The following is a 19,152-nucleotide window of genomic DNA, read 5'->3' as shown; positions in this document are numbered from 1 at the left end:
TTTAGCATTTACCTGTTCATTTGGGCTATTCTGAGGACCCTTTCCAAGCATGACCTAAGCCACAAAGCAGCGAAAAATAAAAGATCAGAAAGACGACTGAACAAGAACTCTCCCCTTTTTCTCAATAAATACTTTATCAAATACCCCATGAATTAACCACCTTGCAGACTCAATCCTTCACTTTTGAAAAACACTTCATGCTTCACTTTTCTTCCTCCACTCTAGTACTTCTTTTGAGGTTTAAAGATCAGACAAGAAAGGCAAACTTGGGTTACCAAACATCTCTTGGGTTATAATCATTCAAGGGTGGGGTGCTACAGTGGGAAATTTTGATGGTGGTTAAAGCACCTTGACCCAAGAGGCAATTATGAATACTTATATTTTACATTTTTTAAAAAAGAAATGAATACTGTTACTGTTGCAAATATTAAACATTAAAAGACTGACTGGATTCCCCTACAAAGCTTAGCAAAAATGAGGCAGAATAATCTCATCAACAGAAAGGAGTGGATGATTATTTCAATAATATCGATGGCCTAATTTAAGAAATAAGCTACTGAAGGATATGACCAAGAAAAGATTAAGTAAGGGTCCTACAGCTGTTCCGCTTCAAAATATCTAAATCTCTTAACATCGAATCTCAAAACACTGAGACCATAACACTGAAAACCCAAAACATCTAAAACTCATAACATCGGATTTCATAACACTGAAAATGTACAACACTGAGTAGTGTATCATCAAACGTAAATGTTATAGTTTAATCTGTTAATCTTGTGGTATCACTATAACATGTTGTAGTTTTTATTTATACAGTTATTATTTATATAGTGTAGGAATTTATACTATCTTTATAGTGTTTATTTTACCACTCTGTATGTGTTTTTAGGCCATACAGGTAAGTGATTTAGACATTGTGTGTACATTCCTTATGGTGATCGCGATATAGTGGGGTTAGGAAATTAACTTTTTCCCCACTGTAGTGCAATGTCGGAGTTGGTATATTTAATTTATGGGGGTGTGGGGGGCAGAGCCCCCCACATAGGCAGTGCAGAGGGGCTTTCCTCCCTGCAGAAATGTAGTAAAAAGTGTTTGTTAGTTTGGTGGTGTTATAGGTGGAGGGGATGTCATTTACATGTGCTTTGTAGTTTTCGGTGTTGTGATGCAAAGTTTCAGTGTTCTGAGATTTGATGTTAGGAGTTTTAGATGTTTTGGGTTTTCGATGTTATGATCTCTGTTTTGAGATTCGATGCTATGAGATTTAGATATTTTGAATGGGAACTTCTACAGCTGCTCCCCATCATTTAAGGAATTCATGTGCAGAAGGGAACAATTCTGAAACAGTTTGACTTCTTTGCAGTTTTAAGGAGCAATACAGATAAAAATTAAAATGTTAAATAACAACAGATATCACAACTTGCCTACATCTTACAGATGTGTGAAGGACAACAGAATTTCCCATCAACATGACCTCAACTGCTTTCACAACAGCCACAAGTAACTCCAATAAATCCACTGAGAGTAAGGATGTGAACTTAAGAGGGCATTTGCAGCAGTTCTGGTATGTAAGGATAAGTTTTATGTGAGATCAATGTAGAAACCAATATATACAGAACAAACTTAAAAAATATTAAGGAGAAGCCAATGGGAAGAAAGGTGATGGTGAGACAACTGGCAGCAGGACTTTTTTTTTTAATACTGGCAAGTGGCAATCATCAACATCAGAAAAAAAAAGAAAGAACAACTAATCTGGCAGCAAGAAATAGAAACAGAAAATGGCTGACAAAGTGAAAAGGAGAAAGGACTTTCAGTTATGACACCAGAGTTCTACCAGTCCAAAAGCCTGATGCATACAAAAAGTACAGAATTCTCTCACTGAAGGTCAAGGCTGCATCTTTCTATTCACAGAGCCAGCATGGAAACCAGGTATAAAAAGCATTATTTCTGACCGTTAAAGTACAGTACAGTAATCTGCCACACTATGTAAAATAATATCCAGTAGTTTAACTAATTTATCATAACAGCAGCAAACTTTCTTTTATCACAGCAACTGTGGTCCCACTTGAAAGGACTTCTGCCACAGATTGAAGTCTGATGAACAGTCAAACTTCCACAAGTGTATATTCTCCCCTCAGCTGCACTGATGCAACCTTCCCTAGAACATCAGTACATTTCTTATACAAAGACACCCACCCATGTCAACTTTAGTTCCTTCTCGCAAGATAAAGATGGAACTAGAGCCTAAGAAACAAGTCCCTCTTGATTTGCCCCTTAGGGTAGGCCAGGAAAACTCTGAAATCTGTTCAATCCTATGGCACCTGGCCAACAGGAAAGGGGACAATGAATCTCAGGAGGAACTACCGAGAACAAGGGATCATGCAGGGAAGGATTCTAGGTACCCATGCCCACCCTAAGGTGCTGCATTAGGACAATTGTGGCTGGAACGACAGAAAATTGTGTTGCAAAAGTGATCCCATTCAAATACAGTACAGTTGTGTAAAATCTCATAACACTTGATGTCTTTCCCTTCACTGTTGCAGTATTCTTGAAAGAATGGATGCTCTGTCCCGGGCAGCCCATCGCTCGGTCAGTATAGCAAAGCTTGAAAATGATCTTGTTTGCACTGTTATGTCACATTTATGCCTCTCATACAGAACGTGGGGCATAAAAGGGATGTACAGATAAAACTACCCAGAACTGAATTGCTCCAGAAGAGAACAATCATCACAGGACAAAGGAATTAATGCACATTCAAAAAGAAAAAAATATATAGAATAAAGAAGGGGGGGGGGTGAAAGGGAGCAAATACTGCAATCGTGAAGAGAAGGACATCTACTGTTACGGTAAGATTTTACACAACTGTACTATGTCCTTCTATATCACTGATGCAGTATTCTTGAAAGAAGGGAGAGTAAAAAAAAAGTCTCAAAAAAACAGAATTGGTGTGAAAGGTTAAGAACAGTCCTCAACAAACCCACATAAAATGGTTTCAGCAAAATCTGCTCTGGCCCTGGACTTAGAAACCATATCCAACTGATAATACTTAGTAAAGGTATGCACTGAAGACAAAGTAGAAGCTTCAGGTATGGAACTGGTGTCTAACCCCTTGAAGAAGGCACCAGATGAGGAAACAGCCCTAGTAGAATGAACTAACAGAAGCAGACAGAAACTTGTCATGAAAAGAATAACAAAAAGAAATTGCCTTAAATATCCAGGAGGAGATGGTTTGCTTAGAAACAGCCAAACACAAAGACCTGGGATGAAAGGAAACACAAAGCTGATCAGACTTATGACTGGTCCTAGTTTCATCCAAATAGTACCAGAGCGGTTTGTGCAAATCCAAGGTATGCAGGACCCTCTCAGTAGCAGACTAAGGAAAAGAAAAAAAAGGAGGGAGTTGTAGCAACTGATTTAAGGACAACTCATTTACCACCTTGGGCATAAAAGGAGGATTAGTATGAAGGGACACCCTTGTCCTTGTGAAAAAAACAAAAAAGGAGGGATGGCCATAAGGGCCTGGAGCTCAGAAACCCTCCAAGCACAAGTAAGTGCCAGCAACAAAACAGTCTTCCAGGTACAACGTTGTAAAGAAGCAGAAACTGCAGGATCAAAAGGAGCCAGAGTCAATTTTTCCAAAACAAATTAAGGTCCCATGGAGGAAGAATAGGTTTTCTTTGAGGCAGCATATGCAGGATGCCTTTAAGAAATTGTTTGACCTCAAAACGAGAAGTCAAAGGAGGAGTCAAGGGCAGACAAGCAGAAATGGCTGACAAATGTGCCTTGACAGAAGAACAGGCCAGACGAGACTCACACAAATAAAACAGGACCAGAGGGATCCCCCCCCATTGAAAAAGGGTCCTGGTCACAAGCACTGCACCAGACCGAAAATCTCTTCCATTTGGGCACATAAGGTTTTCTGGTTGAAGGATTCCTTGCCTCCTGCAAAACTCTGAGCATGTCCTCAGAAAAGCAGTAGAAAGGGATCAAAACCTATCACCCACAAGGTCAGTTGTAGAGTGGACAAGTCGGGATGGATGAGAGAGCCCTTGTCCTGTGTGAGGAGATCTAACTGATAGTGATACAAAAATACAAGGCCAAGAAGCAAACTTTTAAATCAGAAAAAATAACTCCAATGGGGCACTTACCTGGTGTTCCAAAGGTCAAAACAGCAACAAAAAAATCAAACCAACTGGCAACAATGGTGTTCGAACCGACAGTAAAAGAAGTTCTGGGTAGCTGCGTCCGTACGTCCCTTTTATGCCCTACAGACTGTACAAGGAACATAAATGTGATGTACGGAGCAAACAAGATCCTTTTCAAGCTTTACCACACTGGCCAAGTGATGGGCTGCCCGGGACGGGACATCCCTTCTTTCAAGAATACTACAACAGTGATATAGGACATCTATAATTATGGTAAATTATTTGCACAACTGTACTATATCCTTCATGTGGCTCACTGCTGCCATCCTAACAGAAGACAAAATTTATAATGCTGTCACAATGCAATGAGTATGCCTAGGGTTAGAAGGAGGGCTGGAGAAGCCCCAGATAAATGGCATATGCAAATGCATCTCTCTCTCAACATAACCAACACACGGTGTTTTGAAACTGTGTCCACTGATGACTATGTAGCTGCCTCAAGAATCTCCCCAGTAATTACCCCACAGGAATGCTGCAATAGCAGCTGTACCCTTTATACAATGTGGCCTAATGGAGACTTATAATGTCTTGCCATGTACCCATTAAAAATAGGAAATGCAATGAGCCATTTAGAAAAAGTCTGTTAGACAACGGTATCTCTTTATTTTTTATTTTTTTTTATTACAAAGAAACAGTTGCTCTGTCCTTATCCTGTATGCCACTGGACAGGATGTGGTGTGCTACCAGGGTAGTTTTCTGAGCTTTGGTGGTGGCAGACAGAGATCATTGGGATGGGCATGTGAGATGGTCGGAGCAGGGGCACAGTCAGGATTTTCTACTTCCGCAAAGGCCATGCCTCCCCTGCCTGCCCAGCCTATTGTGGAATTATATCAGCACATAGGATGTTTGATAGGACAACTAGGGACACATGATCAGCCACCGAGCAAATAAAGTGTTCCATTGCCATGTCTCATATCTCCCCATGGAGATCTTTCATTCTCTGAGCACTGTAAGATCAACTCCAATCACGCCTCTCAATCTGTAAACAAAGAAAATAGGTATAAAGGCTATTGAAAAGAAGGAAGATCCACCCAAAAATCTGGACACCTAATTAGCATAAAATCTGAATATGACATTACTCTTTCCCCTTCTAGCAGGATTAAGTATAAACATATTACCAAAGGCACTACAAAATCTATACACTTTAATGGACAATAATATAAATATCTACCTCACAATGTCACTTATTTTTGCTTCTGAAGAAGGGAGAGGCACCATGTAGGTCCTCTTTCCTTACATAGTTAATGCCACCAGTTAAGGTCATGCAGTCTGGTTTCCTGTGTACTGAATAACTTTCAAAGTGTGCTGGGTGACTCAAGAAGTCATGTGAAAGGTAAAATAGGTACTCAATTCCAAAATTTGTACAGCTGTAAGTTTTGATTCCAAGAGAAGTCAGGGGTCCTCCTGTTGCTAGGGTTACAAGGAGGACAATGAAGGGTCTGAGGCAGTACAGACTCAGAATCCAGGAAATAGTAGGCTAAGCAGAGCATTGGGGGAGGGGGGATAAACAATTCCTCTGCCCTTCTAATCTCCTTGTTTCTATCGAAGGTGTCTGTTAATGTAAAATATGAGCAGGATTCTGCATCCCAAATTCCAAGGTAAAGGGGAAAGAGACAGAAAACTGGATAACTTGAGTTAAAAACATTACTGGCAAGAATGAAAGGTCAGTATTCAAAGTCACTCTTGTATTTGTGGAATTAGTATGTGAAGGAAGGCATCCTTTAAATCAGGAATGACCACAAATGCCTGTGGAGTCAGAACGGACAACAGAACTTGCAGAGTTACCATTCTGAGTTTTAGAACTCTTTTAAACTTTAGTTTGATAAGTCCAGAGCAGCTCTCCAAGGACTGTGTTTTCTTGCACTAAGAATAGCCTAGATTAAAAGCAGATAACCTTCTTCACATTGGGTCCTTAGCCAGTGCATATCTCAAATAAGGGGCAGCATAAAATCCTCTTGTTCCTTTGGGACAGGAGAGTTACCCTGAATGCCTAGGGTGGTGTGGATTTGCAGTACGTAACCCGTAAAAACAAAGTCTATACCCAGTTTGTCTCTTCTAATGTCCAGCCAGTTTTGACCAAATAGAGCCAACTGGCCACTGATTATTTGGGTTGCTGAGTAAGGATGAGAAGGTTAAGGGCTAGGACAGGATTCTGGGGAGAAGAACAGTTAATATCCACAGAGGCGCGGCTGTACCCACCTGGAACAAGTACAAAACTAACTAAAAAAAAAACACCCTGGTGGAATCCCAGAATCAGTGGGCTCTATAACAGAAGGAACAAAATGATGGCAAAAATTAGGAAGTGTAGCACTCAGCAGGATAAAAGCATTCTCAAACTAAAACAACTGGGGGGAGACAGTACACTAAAGTCAAATTTCAGGTAGATTTGGCCCCCTAGGCCATGTCTGTAACCTCAAAGGCACTACACAAGTGTGCACACAGCTCATTGTTAATGCAGCCACCTACACTGAGCCAGCAGATAAAGAAAACCTACTGGCAGACAAATTCAGCTCTAACTTTACCCCTCTCAATGTCCCCTCAAGAAATACCATCAAATATATAAGTCCCCATAATATCAGTAGAGAACATGTCCTCAATGCCCTCTCCAAGTCCAAGAACACTGGATTTATGGGCTCAGACAATACCTCAGAATGCCTTTTAAATAGCATGAAACATGATCTATCAGACCCTCTGGAACTGCTATTTAACAGTATCCTCCAAACAGGATTTTGTTTAATGAATGCAGAACAACAACAGTCATCACTCTGCACAAAGGTGGGCCATCTACAGATCCTGAAAACTACAGATCCGTTAAGTGTCACTAGTCTCATATGCAAAGCCATGAAAAGAATGATCATATAAATGATCAATAATGACATAGGAAACCTCCAGACAATGGATCCAACTCAACTGGATTTTGTCAAGGGCAGGTCATGCCTACTCAACTTGGGGGACTTCTTCGAGAAGGTCACTAAAGCAATGGATGAGGGCAAAACTGTTTGCACTACCTACCTTGACCTGGCCACGACATCTGACAATACCCCAACTCAGGCACTGTTAACAAACTTAAGAGGTTAGGTGTAAACCCTTTATGTTACCTACTGGATAACAAGCTGGCTTACAAAGAAAATCCAGGAAGTTAGAACTGGGGAGACCACTTCTACAGAGAGGCCAGTCACGAGCAGAGTCCCTCAGGGATTGGTCCTAGGACTGCTCCTCTTTGGCATTTACTTCCCTAAAGTAAAAACCAATGTCAATGACTTCTGGCTAACCAGATCTGCAGATGATTGCAAATTAGGAGTAGTCATATAACCCCCACCAACACTACTCTTCTCCAAGAAGGGCCAGCACAGACAAATAACTTGAGTCAGAGCCATAGACCAAAACTAAATGCCAAGAAATGCATAGTAGCATCCTTTGGGAAGTCAGCCACACCTGGTAGCAATCATACTGACAACTCATCCCCAAGAGTCAAAGCAGCAGCCAGGGACTTGGAGACCAACAGTAAACTAGGCTTTGACCATCAGTTGTCTACAGTAGTGAGGAAATCATTCTATGCTGTGCAACTTATGAACAAAGGTATGGCATCTACGTCCAAGAAGGTAATTGTTTCACTGTATTCAGCATTCATCAAATCTATCATTGAGGACAACACCCCTTTGGTATGTACCAAACCAGGCAAATTCAACAACTGGAAGTCTGCAAAGGTTCCTCACTAAAAGGATACAGGGCTTAAGTAATATGTCCTATGCAGACAGCCTCAAAGCCCTATTACTGCTTTCTGTATCCTATAGGCTGTTTAGGAGAGATCTACACCTGGCATAAAAGACATTGCAGCCTGATGGACGTCCTGCATACCCATAAAACAAACAGCACCAGAATTATGCTTTCTAAAGGCTTAAACCTTGTCTGTGATATAAACAAGACCTGCTGAAGAGACCTGTATGTATCCTAGAGACTATCCCTCGTTTCTGGCAAAGTTCCTCCATAACCCAATTCAAGGGCAACTTGGACAACTGGATAGGGAACAGGAAAGTCATCCCTGGTTTGGCACCTCTGTCTCTAATGGACACAGGCAGCCTGTAAAAAGGTTTATCTCCCAAGGCCTTGCTTGCAAATGTTTCATCTTCCATGCCTCAGTTTACACATATTAAGGGTACAAGAAGTTATCAGGGATTTGGGAAGCATGTCTATGATTAAAAAGGCACTAGTGGTTGTACAACTGTAGGATTACTGTACTTGCTTCCTCTAGAGGGTCTGGCTCTGCAGAATTGCACACCTGCCTTTGTCTCAGTATGACCTTCCTACCCTTAGGTTGCTTCCCTTTACTTTGCTTTCAGCAACATGGCTATTGTTTTCTGTGGTAGTTCATACTATATTTGAGAAAAGGATCATTGACTCTATTGTTTTCTTTTCCCTCCTGTTTCTTGAGGATAGAGTTGGGGGGAGTCCAAAAGCCAAGTCCTTGTTCAAAAATTCATTAAAAAGCTGCACCTTAACATCCTCAGACAAGACTGTTGCATCAGCCAAGAATATATCTTAATTACTGACGCCATAACAGCAGCCCTAGATGTTGCATCCAAAGCATCATACCCACATTTTAGGGCATGCCTGTCCACATGCCTACCCATCTGAAGAACATTTTGGGCATGCCCCAATATTTTAGTCTTCAGCTTCATTCCAAACTACCTTATAGGACCTGAAGGTTCAGGGTTCTGTATGCTAGGGTGTTGAATAGGTATGAATTATCTTCCCAAAACAGTCCCAATATCCATCCAACAAGTCACTGAGCAGTATTGTTAAGACCCGGATCCAATTTAGCTCCAGTAGGATTTGTCATTGGGTTCTTCTACAGAATCCTGGAAGGACTCTGGACTCTACAGAAGTGGTCAGACCTCTTGGGACTTTGAGGCAGGGGGGATTAGGCATCCAGAACTGGAGGTAAAGCCAATGGTTTTGAAGAGTCTTACCACATAAGATACATGAAGCTTTTTTTTTTCCTGTGATGCAATGCAAAGGTCTCCTTCACTTACAATTTGAAATGCTCTCTCATTAGAAAGAACATCTTCAAAGCATGTGTTTTTGAAGGGAGACCCAGAGGGCAAGATGACTTAGCTTCTGCTTCAATCTGCAGGTCAGGAAAGCTGCAACCTATAATTTAATTAGTCCTTACTCTCAGAAATCAGTCTCTTTCTGGATTAAGAAAGGTACACCCGATACAGATAGCTGGTCAAGGTCTGCTTGCAGATTCTGAATAAAAATTTAAGAAAACCTGGGACAGGCTAAACCAATCCTTGGTGGATGGCTTGGGGTATAAATTATGGACCCATCACATGGCTGAGGCATGGATGTAGCGGATGTCCCTTGGTCAGATGTGGCTATCCTTGCAATGAAAGCTGCTGACTGAGATTTGAGAGATTACAGAAAGGCATCCCTAAGCGCTGCACTGCAAAGGAGGACACAAGGACATCCTCATTTATAATTGTGAAGGGGGCACAACCCTCTCCTTCTGTAACTATTAAACAGTCCTTTGATTCACACACCTAAGAACTGATGTATGATTCAAAATGAAAGACTGCTTTCTCATTCCAAGAGGATGTGCAAGTCATAAAAAATATGATGGCCTCTATAGTGGGCAATGCCAATGGTACAATATGTTAGAACCGGGAGTTGCAAAGGCACCTTTGGATTCCCAACACCCTCTAACTTAGGATGACCCGACAAACTCAGATACGGAAGTCATCCTAACCTTCTCGCTCTAACAGACACCTTCTTTCCTTATATATTTCTCTTGTTTAGGGCACATCTGTGGAAGCCTTTGCTATGAATCTGCAGGCATGATGACTTGCTTAACAGACACAAGCTTTTTGCTTGGTGTGACTGAAGGGCTAGCTCACTTCTGCTAACAGTTTTCTTAATAAAAGCAGAACAGATGGGCCAGATGGATATGTTGAAGTCAGGGCCTATGCAACAGACACATTGTGGAAGGAAAGCATTATGAGGTATCTGCTCTTGTAAGCCTACCTAGACACTTTCTCTGGGAAGGACATAGTAGACACAGTACACACCAAACCACACCATCAGTGGGCAAGCCAGAACCCTCTTATTAAACAAGCAATACTCTAACCAGGAAAACAGTACAAACTATGATCCCAACAGGGTACTAGTCTGCCCCATCTGGAACTCCACTAGAAACATGAAAGGCAACAAGAAAGAAAGAAAGGGACCATGGGCTGATGCCGCCTTATACTGAAAAAACATAACATCTTAGAAAACGGTGCATCATCCATGTCAAAGAGGGAAAAGGTAGCTCTTGTTTTCTGGCCAGATGTTGGACTTTGGCTACAGCAAAGATTATTTCTGTTATGACTGCAACTAATCCACACAATGAACAGTTAATGGTTTTCTGAAGTGGTAACTTTAACATTCTTGGGGGGGGGGGGTCTAGACAAACTGGCAAAAATTGTTCCATGATAGAAAATTAAACCAAAGTCCTTCAAAGCTAGCATGGTTTGAATTACCACAAAGGCTGGACTCCATACAGCAACAACCACTGTTCATGGCGAGCTTAACGTCAGTAGTCTCAACCAAGATGTAAAAAAAAAAATACATTTTACAGGAGCTCAGGTAAATGCACAAACACTACTGATGCCTCTGAAATGACACAGCAAACATCAATGAATTAAAAATGCACATCTTAAAACACGTATGCATCAAATTGTTCTATAACCATTCTGACAGTTTACTTAATGTGAAAATCCTTATTTTTATCTGCAGAGCTTCAACTCCAAATGGATGTAAATTATTATATGAAAATGAAAACTAAGGAATATATGCAGAAATAAAGAACAATTCAAGGAAATGAATCAGTCTACTTGTTGTCAATTATCAACAAATAAGGGAACATACAAATTTGTGGAGATAAGTTACCCTAAAGTAATCAAGGACAGTGTTTTTATATGCTATTTCAGTTCTTAATGAAATGCTTCTCAGCATACACTTCATTACAGAGAGCATTTCAAATGTGTGCTACATCTATCAGATCATAACTGACTCCCACACTTGTTCTTGATACTTGTGTTGTTAGCAAAATTAATACATACTTATAAATCAAATAATATAAAAATTATTGAAGAGATCTTTATTAAACTTTTTCAACAGTCCCCCTGAACTATCAGCATTCATTTGCATTTTAGTATATTTAAAGCCCACAGACAATACATGACAAAACCAGGGTTCTGCCACTTCTTATTAAAAATGATTCAGGTATGATGCACAAACTGAAATGCATAACAACTGCAAGCAAGAATTCAAAGTACAGTTGTAGGAGTGTTTACCATAAAAAAGATGTTCAGCTAAGAGTATCACTGCTGCAAGAATTCATAATACAAACCAGCAACAGCCGCAAGTGAGCACCCTACCACCTGATCTATGCAACAGGCCCTATGGGATGTGCGTACAGAATCTTGTACTACAGTTTTTAGAGGGAGCCTAGTTGTGAAAGTGAGTGTACTGTACACCCTTTTCTGTCTACTGTTTTTCAAAACATCACATGCAATGGTAACATTCAAAAATTCTTGAATGTCTGGCGATGTTCTTTATATATGTAGCAAAATTGTTACACTGGCTTAAATCACCTCTCCAAATTAAAAAAAGTCAATCAAAAAGCACGTTTATTAAACATTCCCATTTCATGTAAACATTCTCCCAAAAAGCCATAACAAGGTTGGTATAAGTTAGCATCAATAAAGCACCCATCCCAAACACTTCTAACTAGAGTATAAACACAATTACATTTAAAACAAATTTAGTTAAAACTTCATTAATGCAATCTAATAATATTCCGACTTCCACATCTAAACAAGATTTGTCACTCACCAGCATGCCTCTAACCCAGTCTATACCCAGACCATGAAGAATATTGGTAGAGAGTGGCTTCACAGCAACAGTAACCAAAAAAAAGGTCAGAGCTGTATAGTATAGGAATAAAGCCTTAACTATGGTCCAGGTTTACCAAATTTGATTAGAAACTCTGACATCTGCAGCGTTGGCAGGCAGGGATGGGTGGGCCATCCCAGAGAGGAAGCAGCTCTTCTCAGTATTCCATATGGTGAGGAATAGTCCACAGAAGGAGTAACCTTCAGATGCAGCAGGTGAAGGGGGATACCAAGGAGTAGGTTATAAAATGAAAATATCACCCAGTGGAAGCAGTCACCAAGTCGACCCTCCCCCTCCCCAGGGCACCCTCGGGTTCCACACCAACACCTGCCTTAGAATGGACATTGTCCTACTGCCCCTGACCTGGTGATGGATGAAGGCTATTGAGTAGTCAGAAAGAATGAAGTAGAACAAAAAAAAAAAAGAAAAGAAAAAGAAAAGAAATCGTAATTCAATAATCTGAATGCAACACATTAATATTGGCCATCTTTTCTGAGAATGAAGAGTCCCTAATAAATGATAATCCAGCAATTTTACCCCAGTCTGCATCTTGTGATTAGTTCTTTTATAAAAAAACGTGTAAAAATGCTATGAGGTTTAACAATCTGACTTAAAAGAAAAATTATGCATGCTTTGGTTTGTGACAAAATATTTACAATGTGAAAGCAGATATAGTTATTATGAATGTTACAGACTACAACAGCAAAATGGATATTATTCTAGATGGGAAATTAACTTTACTGTCAAATAAGTCCTAGTGAATACAGGAAGACAAAAAGACTACATGACATTTGGTTAAATTATTTAGTTCTGCCTTACTAGTCATTACCAAGTTACATGGCAAAGGGCCATTGCACTCGCCCCTCATCAGGCCCATAATAGAGTACAATGTTCTCTTCTGCATGTATTTAACTAGGTGCTTACAAAAGCTGGAGAGGCCCCACAGATTTCCCAATAAAATAATACAAAGCATAAGACACAGGTCTTACGCAGATCGACTAAAGGCCCTATCCCTTTACTCAGTATCATATTGTTTACAGAGAGGGGACTTAATGCCTGACCTACAAGGCATTCTCTGATTGACCCCCAATGAAAATGTTAACATATTCACAAGAAAAATTATATGAGGGTTGCACATTCCATGGACCCAAACCTTATTTGCAACTCTAACAGAACTTACTGGAGAGAAATTCATACCCCACAGGCTACCTCGTCTATGGAATAAACTTCCCATCTTCATAAAATGAAGCCTGTCCCCACTCTCTTCAAAAAGAATTTGGATAAATGGATGGGGAATCATAAATTCACTCCTGGGGTACTGCCTATGTCCCTTATGGGCAGAGAAAGTCTGTAAAATGACATGGGGCTCCAACACCCAGAGATCCACTACCCTGATAATTCCCAAGATATGGGGTGAGGGTATTACAATCTAATATTGTCATAACCTGGATATTACTGGCTAGGCTTGTAAAGGCAGTTGTGCCGTTAGTCTAGTCATCACCCATGAAGAGCTATTACTCCCCCCCAAGAAATCCTGCACCTGTACTACAATAATATTTCAGGTTCTCAAAATTCATTAAGACTTTGAGACCCATAGTTTATTCTAGAGGTTTAAAATATGAGCCTTTATCATTATTTTTGAATGAGGCTTTACACATTTTAAGAACATTCATTACGGATTATTTCAGTTTCCTAGAAAATTTAACCAACTTTAATGTATCATTGTTGAATACTGATACTAAATTCATTTTACAGTTTATTCCTCATGATGCAAGTCTAGAGTTAGTTGGAAACATGCTGAGTAAAGGATCTTGTTCTGTGGAAGCTAGAATATTATTTGATTGCATCAATCAAGTTTTAACTAACTAACTTTAAATGTAATAGTGTTATTTATAAGCATAATCAATTATAGGTGGGGCGCTTGATACTTCAATGGCACCTAATTATGCCAACCGTGATATGGCTTTTCTACGGAATATTTATATCAAGTTGAAATGTTTAATAAGAACGTTTTTTTGTCACTGTACTGACTTTTTTTTTATTTGGAGAGGTGATTTAACCCACATGAACAACTGAACTACACATTTTTATATACTTAAAAATAAAAAACACTGAATGCTTTTTTTTATCATTGCATGAGATGTTCTGAAATTCATTTCTTGGATTTGTTAGTTTATAAACGGGATGGTGGTATTAGTGCATCAGATACAAGAACTTAGTCATCAATATTCTTCTTTTAAAACTGTATGAATCTTCTGTCTCTTAAGAATATAGACAGTTAGGTAAGTAGTCATCTGTGAACTTCATTAGCCAGAGGCCTTCTGTGTTAGCCTGTACTTCAGAGAACTAGATACCAAACAGGAGAGGTCCCAGGACTGAACCCTGTGGTACTCCACTTGTCACTGGTTTGAAGTCAGATTTGGAGTCTGCAACTTTTACAGTGTGGGTTCTGTCAGTGAGCCGGTTGGCAACCCATCTTGTGACATAGAGATTTATACCTAGTTTCGTGAGTTTAGCTATAATTCCGGAATGGGGGGATGGTGTTGAAAGCCTTGGCGAGTTAAAGATAAGCTGTGTGAATCACCTTACCCTCGTCTACGGCTTTGGTGACTGCCTCAAAGTCGTCGACCAGGTTCAGGAGGCATGATCTGTCTTTTACAAACCTGAACTGGGTGGGGTCCAGAGTTTGGAGGTTACCAATATCTTTGTTTATGAATTCCATGATGATACGTTCCATGGCCTTGCAGACCAGGCTCGTCAGGCTAATAGGGCGATAGTTCCCAGGATCACTGGCGGCTCCCCCTTTGTGAAGTGGGATAACTGTTGCTTTGCACCATTCGGTAGACACAAAGCCTGACATGAGGCTATGATTGAACATGGTGCTTAGGTGGGAGCCAGTTTGTTCTGAAGTTCATGTAAAATGCAGCCTGGGATGCTGTCTGGTCCCATGGATGCTGTGCTTTTGGCTTTAGAGAGAGTGCTTCTTTTACCTGTGTAGTTGTAATTACAGGGACTCCGCATTCTTCCAGTATAGATATGGGCCCTTTAAGGAGTGAGAGGAGGGGTATAGTTAGCACTGAAGCTATCTGCCAGGATGTTGGCAATATCAGTTGGTTCTGTAATTTTTGTGCTACTGTGCTGTAACTTAGAGCAGATCTGGGTGTTGCCATTGAGATTCTTGACACAGCTATAGAATGCTTTGTGGTTGTCCTTATAATCAGTGGCGATCTTGTTTTTGTACCTAGCTTTGGAGGATCTTATAAGGGATCTCAGCTTCTTACTGAGGCTGACCAGGAAGCTCCTCCACTTATGGGATTTTACTCTCTTTTGCAACAGTTTCTTCCTTCTGTTGTAGAGTTTGTTTATGGCAGGGACCACCATATTGGCTTCCTTTTTTTGGAGGATAGTGTCTTGGTTCTGTTTGGGATCCATGCACTCATGTAAGTGCTTATAGAGTGCATTTGTGTAGGATTCAGCAGTCCTAACTGTATTGTCCATCTGCATGGGTGTCATGAAGTTCGTCACTTCTGTCTTAAGAAGCATGAAGTTGGCTTTGGAGAAATTGTTTAATGTGGTTTCCTTAATGGGGGTTGGGGGCGGGATGTGTAAATCTAGGGTGATTAGCTTATGTTAATATCTGACCAATGAGGAGCTGACTTCAGGTATGGAACACCGGTCACTCATGTTGGTAATGACTAGGTCTAGGATATTGTTGCCCCTGGCGGGGGTGTGGATAAGTTGATCCAGGGCAGTGGAATTTATGAATTCCAGAAAGTGCTGAGTGACGGAGTTGGTACACGAGTAGTTTTCCAGTTAATGGTGGGGTAGTGCAAATCGCACAATATTAGGGTGTTTGGTTGAACCCTAATATTTTCCAGTATATCAAGAAAACAGGAGTGGGAATCCTGAGGCATGGTGGGGGATCTGTAGCAAGCTACAATTTGGATTGCAGTTTTGCCCAGAGTTAGTTGCACTTGGATAACCTCGGATGCATTATGCTGAGCAACTAGCCTGGAGGTGTGGCTAGCCTTAATGAATATGGACACATCTCCACCTTTGGTGTTCCGGTCCAGGTTAGATGGCTGAAAAGAGTGGTATGAGTTATAGCCTGGTAATGCAGGGGTCCTCTCTGGAGTCTTGAACCAGGTCTCAGTTACTGCACAGATATCGATGTTCTCCATTTTAAGGAGTACCTCGAAGGAGTGCATATTGAGATTTAGACTTCTAGCATTGAGTAGCATTACCCACAGTTTTTGCTTGCCTGTTCCTGTTACAGTGGTGAATTTGTCATTTGAACCTTGCCTAAAAAAAGCACTACAAGGGCGGCAAGAGCCTTTGCCAGTATCCAGAATACCAGGGGTGACAGGTGCAGGCCATCTCTGGCAAAGCATCGTGATCTGTCTACCATGTCATCCCAGGCAGACAGATACTGGATCCCCTTAGAATGACACCAGAAGCTTAGCCAATTGTTCAAGTCAATCATTTTGTCCTTGTACGGCGGTATCATTCTGGGTGATGGCAGGATGCTACTCAGGGCTAGGGTCATACCTGCCTGGGCTACAAGATCAGAGAGATCTTCCATGTCTCTTTTCATGTAGTCTAGGGAGGTACTTCTCAGGTTGTTCACACCAACATGGACAATCACAGTGTCATATTTGTACTTGTTGTGGAGTGACCTGAGTGCGTGGGTTATGTGGTGGAGCCTGGCACCCGACAGGAAGCTGACAATAACCTTCACCTTGTTCAGCCTGGTGAGTGGGACATCAGTGTGCCTGAATATAAAGTCACCTATGACTAGTGTGTTGGGTACATTGTTTTGCCTTATGGGCCCTGAATGTGGCTGGAACTAGAATTCTCTCCACAACAGGTTTATTCCCTTAAGATCAGCAAGGGAAACACAGAAATATATGTTCCTCTTTATACATTTATACAACCTGGACGACAAGAATAGAAGGAGCCTAATCCACTAGGGTCTAGCAAGAGATTATGCAGGAAATATGGGAAGAGAAAGTATAGTTGTGTATGAACTTACCATAACAGTAGATGTCCGAATGAACACTGCTGCAATATTTACTGATATCCTGCCAAGGATAAACGGATGTCCAGCCAGCATACCAAAGCTTGGGCACACTCCTCTTACATCGTACATCAGACATATGACCTAAGCCCAATGGAACCAGAAGAACATAAAGGACATATAGACACAGAGTATGTCAGGACTTTCTTACAAACAGCGGAAGCAGAAAGTAGAGGCAACTATAAGGGGGTGTGGAAAGACAGAGGCTTACTATACTGCAACAGTTAGTCAGACATCTACTGTTAAGTTACTGCACAAATATAATATATTCTTCCAACAGCACTGTTGCTAGGGGCAAAGCAGGAGTAACCCTCTCAGTATGAGGTGATCTCCTTACGTATGGTTTAATTCTTGGCTAGAGAGCTACGTATCACACCATAGCACAGTTCACCAACCCAACTTGACATAAGTTTAAAAAAAATGGAATCTAGCTACCCACTGACTGACAGTCTGCTAGTAAAACACAACAAAGTTATCCAATTATTTTGACAAAGTTTGTCTGACAAGAGGAAGGCCTCATTTCCCTTTGACAAATGAGAAAAGGAAGCAGTTTTGCCCATGTAAGACAAGAGCTGCCTGTGAACACCACTACATAAAAACTTGAAAATCTCTTCATTGTGTTACTGACTGTTAGAGGTTTTTGCATTTTTGGTTGACTGTATGCTTGTGAATGCTCTTATGATTTGTAGGCATTATTTTCCTGGTTATATGCTTTGTGCTGCAAGGCTGTGGATGAAATTATTTTAATGTAATCTGTCCGTTACTCCAGCCATCAAATCAATTAGTCAAATAAATAAACATTTAAAGTAAGCAATAACCTTTTTTCTTTATTCAACTGTTTTGGAAAACACAGGGAGTACAAACATTCCTATTGTTTTAGGTATTCTTTTTTGGAGTCTCTGGGACTTAAGTGAAGCATTCATTATTAACGAAAATATCCAAGAAGAAACTATATAAATATATCTGATGCGCATCAGTGTCTGACTCCAATATTCCTCCTATAGCCATCCAACTGAAGGATTTTCAAACTAAAAAATGTAATGCTGGTTCCAAAGCTGTTTATCTACCATGAAGTTTAGATACAAAACAGAAGAGAAGTTGTTGTTTGTCTTTCGGCTTTTCCTGGTTAGGGGTCACCACAGTGGAACTCCGGTCCGCTAATGATTGGCAGTTGTTTTTTATGGTGTCGAGTTGCCAGCCCGATGCCCAACCTTCAACAAAGGCACGCCCATTCAACGCATGTCTTTCGAACGCCCACTCGACCGCAGGGAGGACATGCAGACTCTACACAGAAGGCATTCCCAACCCAAGCCGAGAATCGAATGGAAGAACCTCTTGCTGTGAGGCAACAACACTACCGCTGCACCACAGAAGAGAAGCATGGTCCAAAATCATTTTCCATGCAAGTAAAGAAGTTAAGGAAGGAGGGTTAACCATGCTGCCAGTTCTACAACATTTAAGTCTAGACAGACGAGACCAAATTTGAATCATAAAAGAAACTAACATTTTAATGTTAGGCAATGCACCAAAAATGGTTACAGTACTACTTATAATCCAAAGAGAAAACCAGTGCAACTTGCTGAAACGCTTCCCCAGTGGCATGTTTTCTACATAACACACATGTTCTAATAGCACAAATCAACTATGAGGAGACCCTACTTGATGATGAACACTGTAAGAATATGCTCAACAAAATATTAAGGTTGAATGTAATTCTGTTACAAATATGCAAAATAAATAAGGTATAAAATATAGCTTGCTTAAATGTAGAAATAGAGTTTAGCAATATGTGATTATAATCCATACTAAATGACCGTGGCTTGAAAAATAAGGAACTTGCTTAATGGACATGTTTTCCTACAGAATCAGCAAAAATGTAAAAGCTGGCCTCTTATGTATGCATTACATTGTCAGTAAGAGCAAAAATGTATATGT

The 19,152-nt window shown here is 40.6% G+C and overlaps 1 protein-coding gene across 1 annotated transcript in view; it reads right to left on the bottom strand.

The window, feature by feature from the left end:
- Window positions 1-19,152, bottom strand: part of TSEN54 (tRNA splicing endonuclease subunit 54) — a 667,232-nt gene that overhangs the window by 449,354 nt on the left and 198,726 nt on the right. The gene's annotated exons all lie outside the window — the stretch shown is intronic.

This window comes from Protopterus annectens, chromosome 10.part0 (assembly GCF_019279795.1).
Source record: "Protopterus annectens isolate FY-2018-M chromosome 10.part0, PAN1.0, whole genome shotgun sequence".
Taxonomy (NCBI): Eukaryota; Metazoa; Chordata; order Ceratodontiformes; family Protopteridae; genus Protopterus; species Protopterus annectens.
Note: the sequence above shows the minus strand (reverse complement) of the source record. Positions and strands in the feature narration are given on the sequence as shown.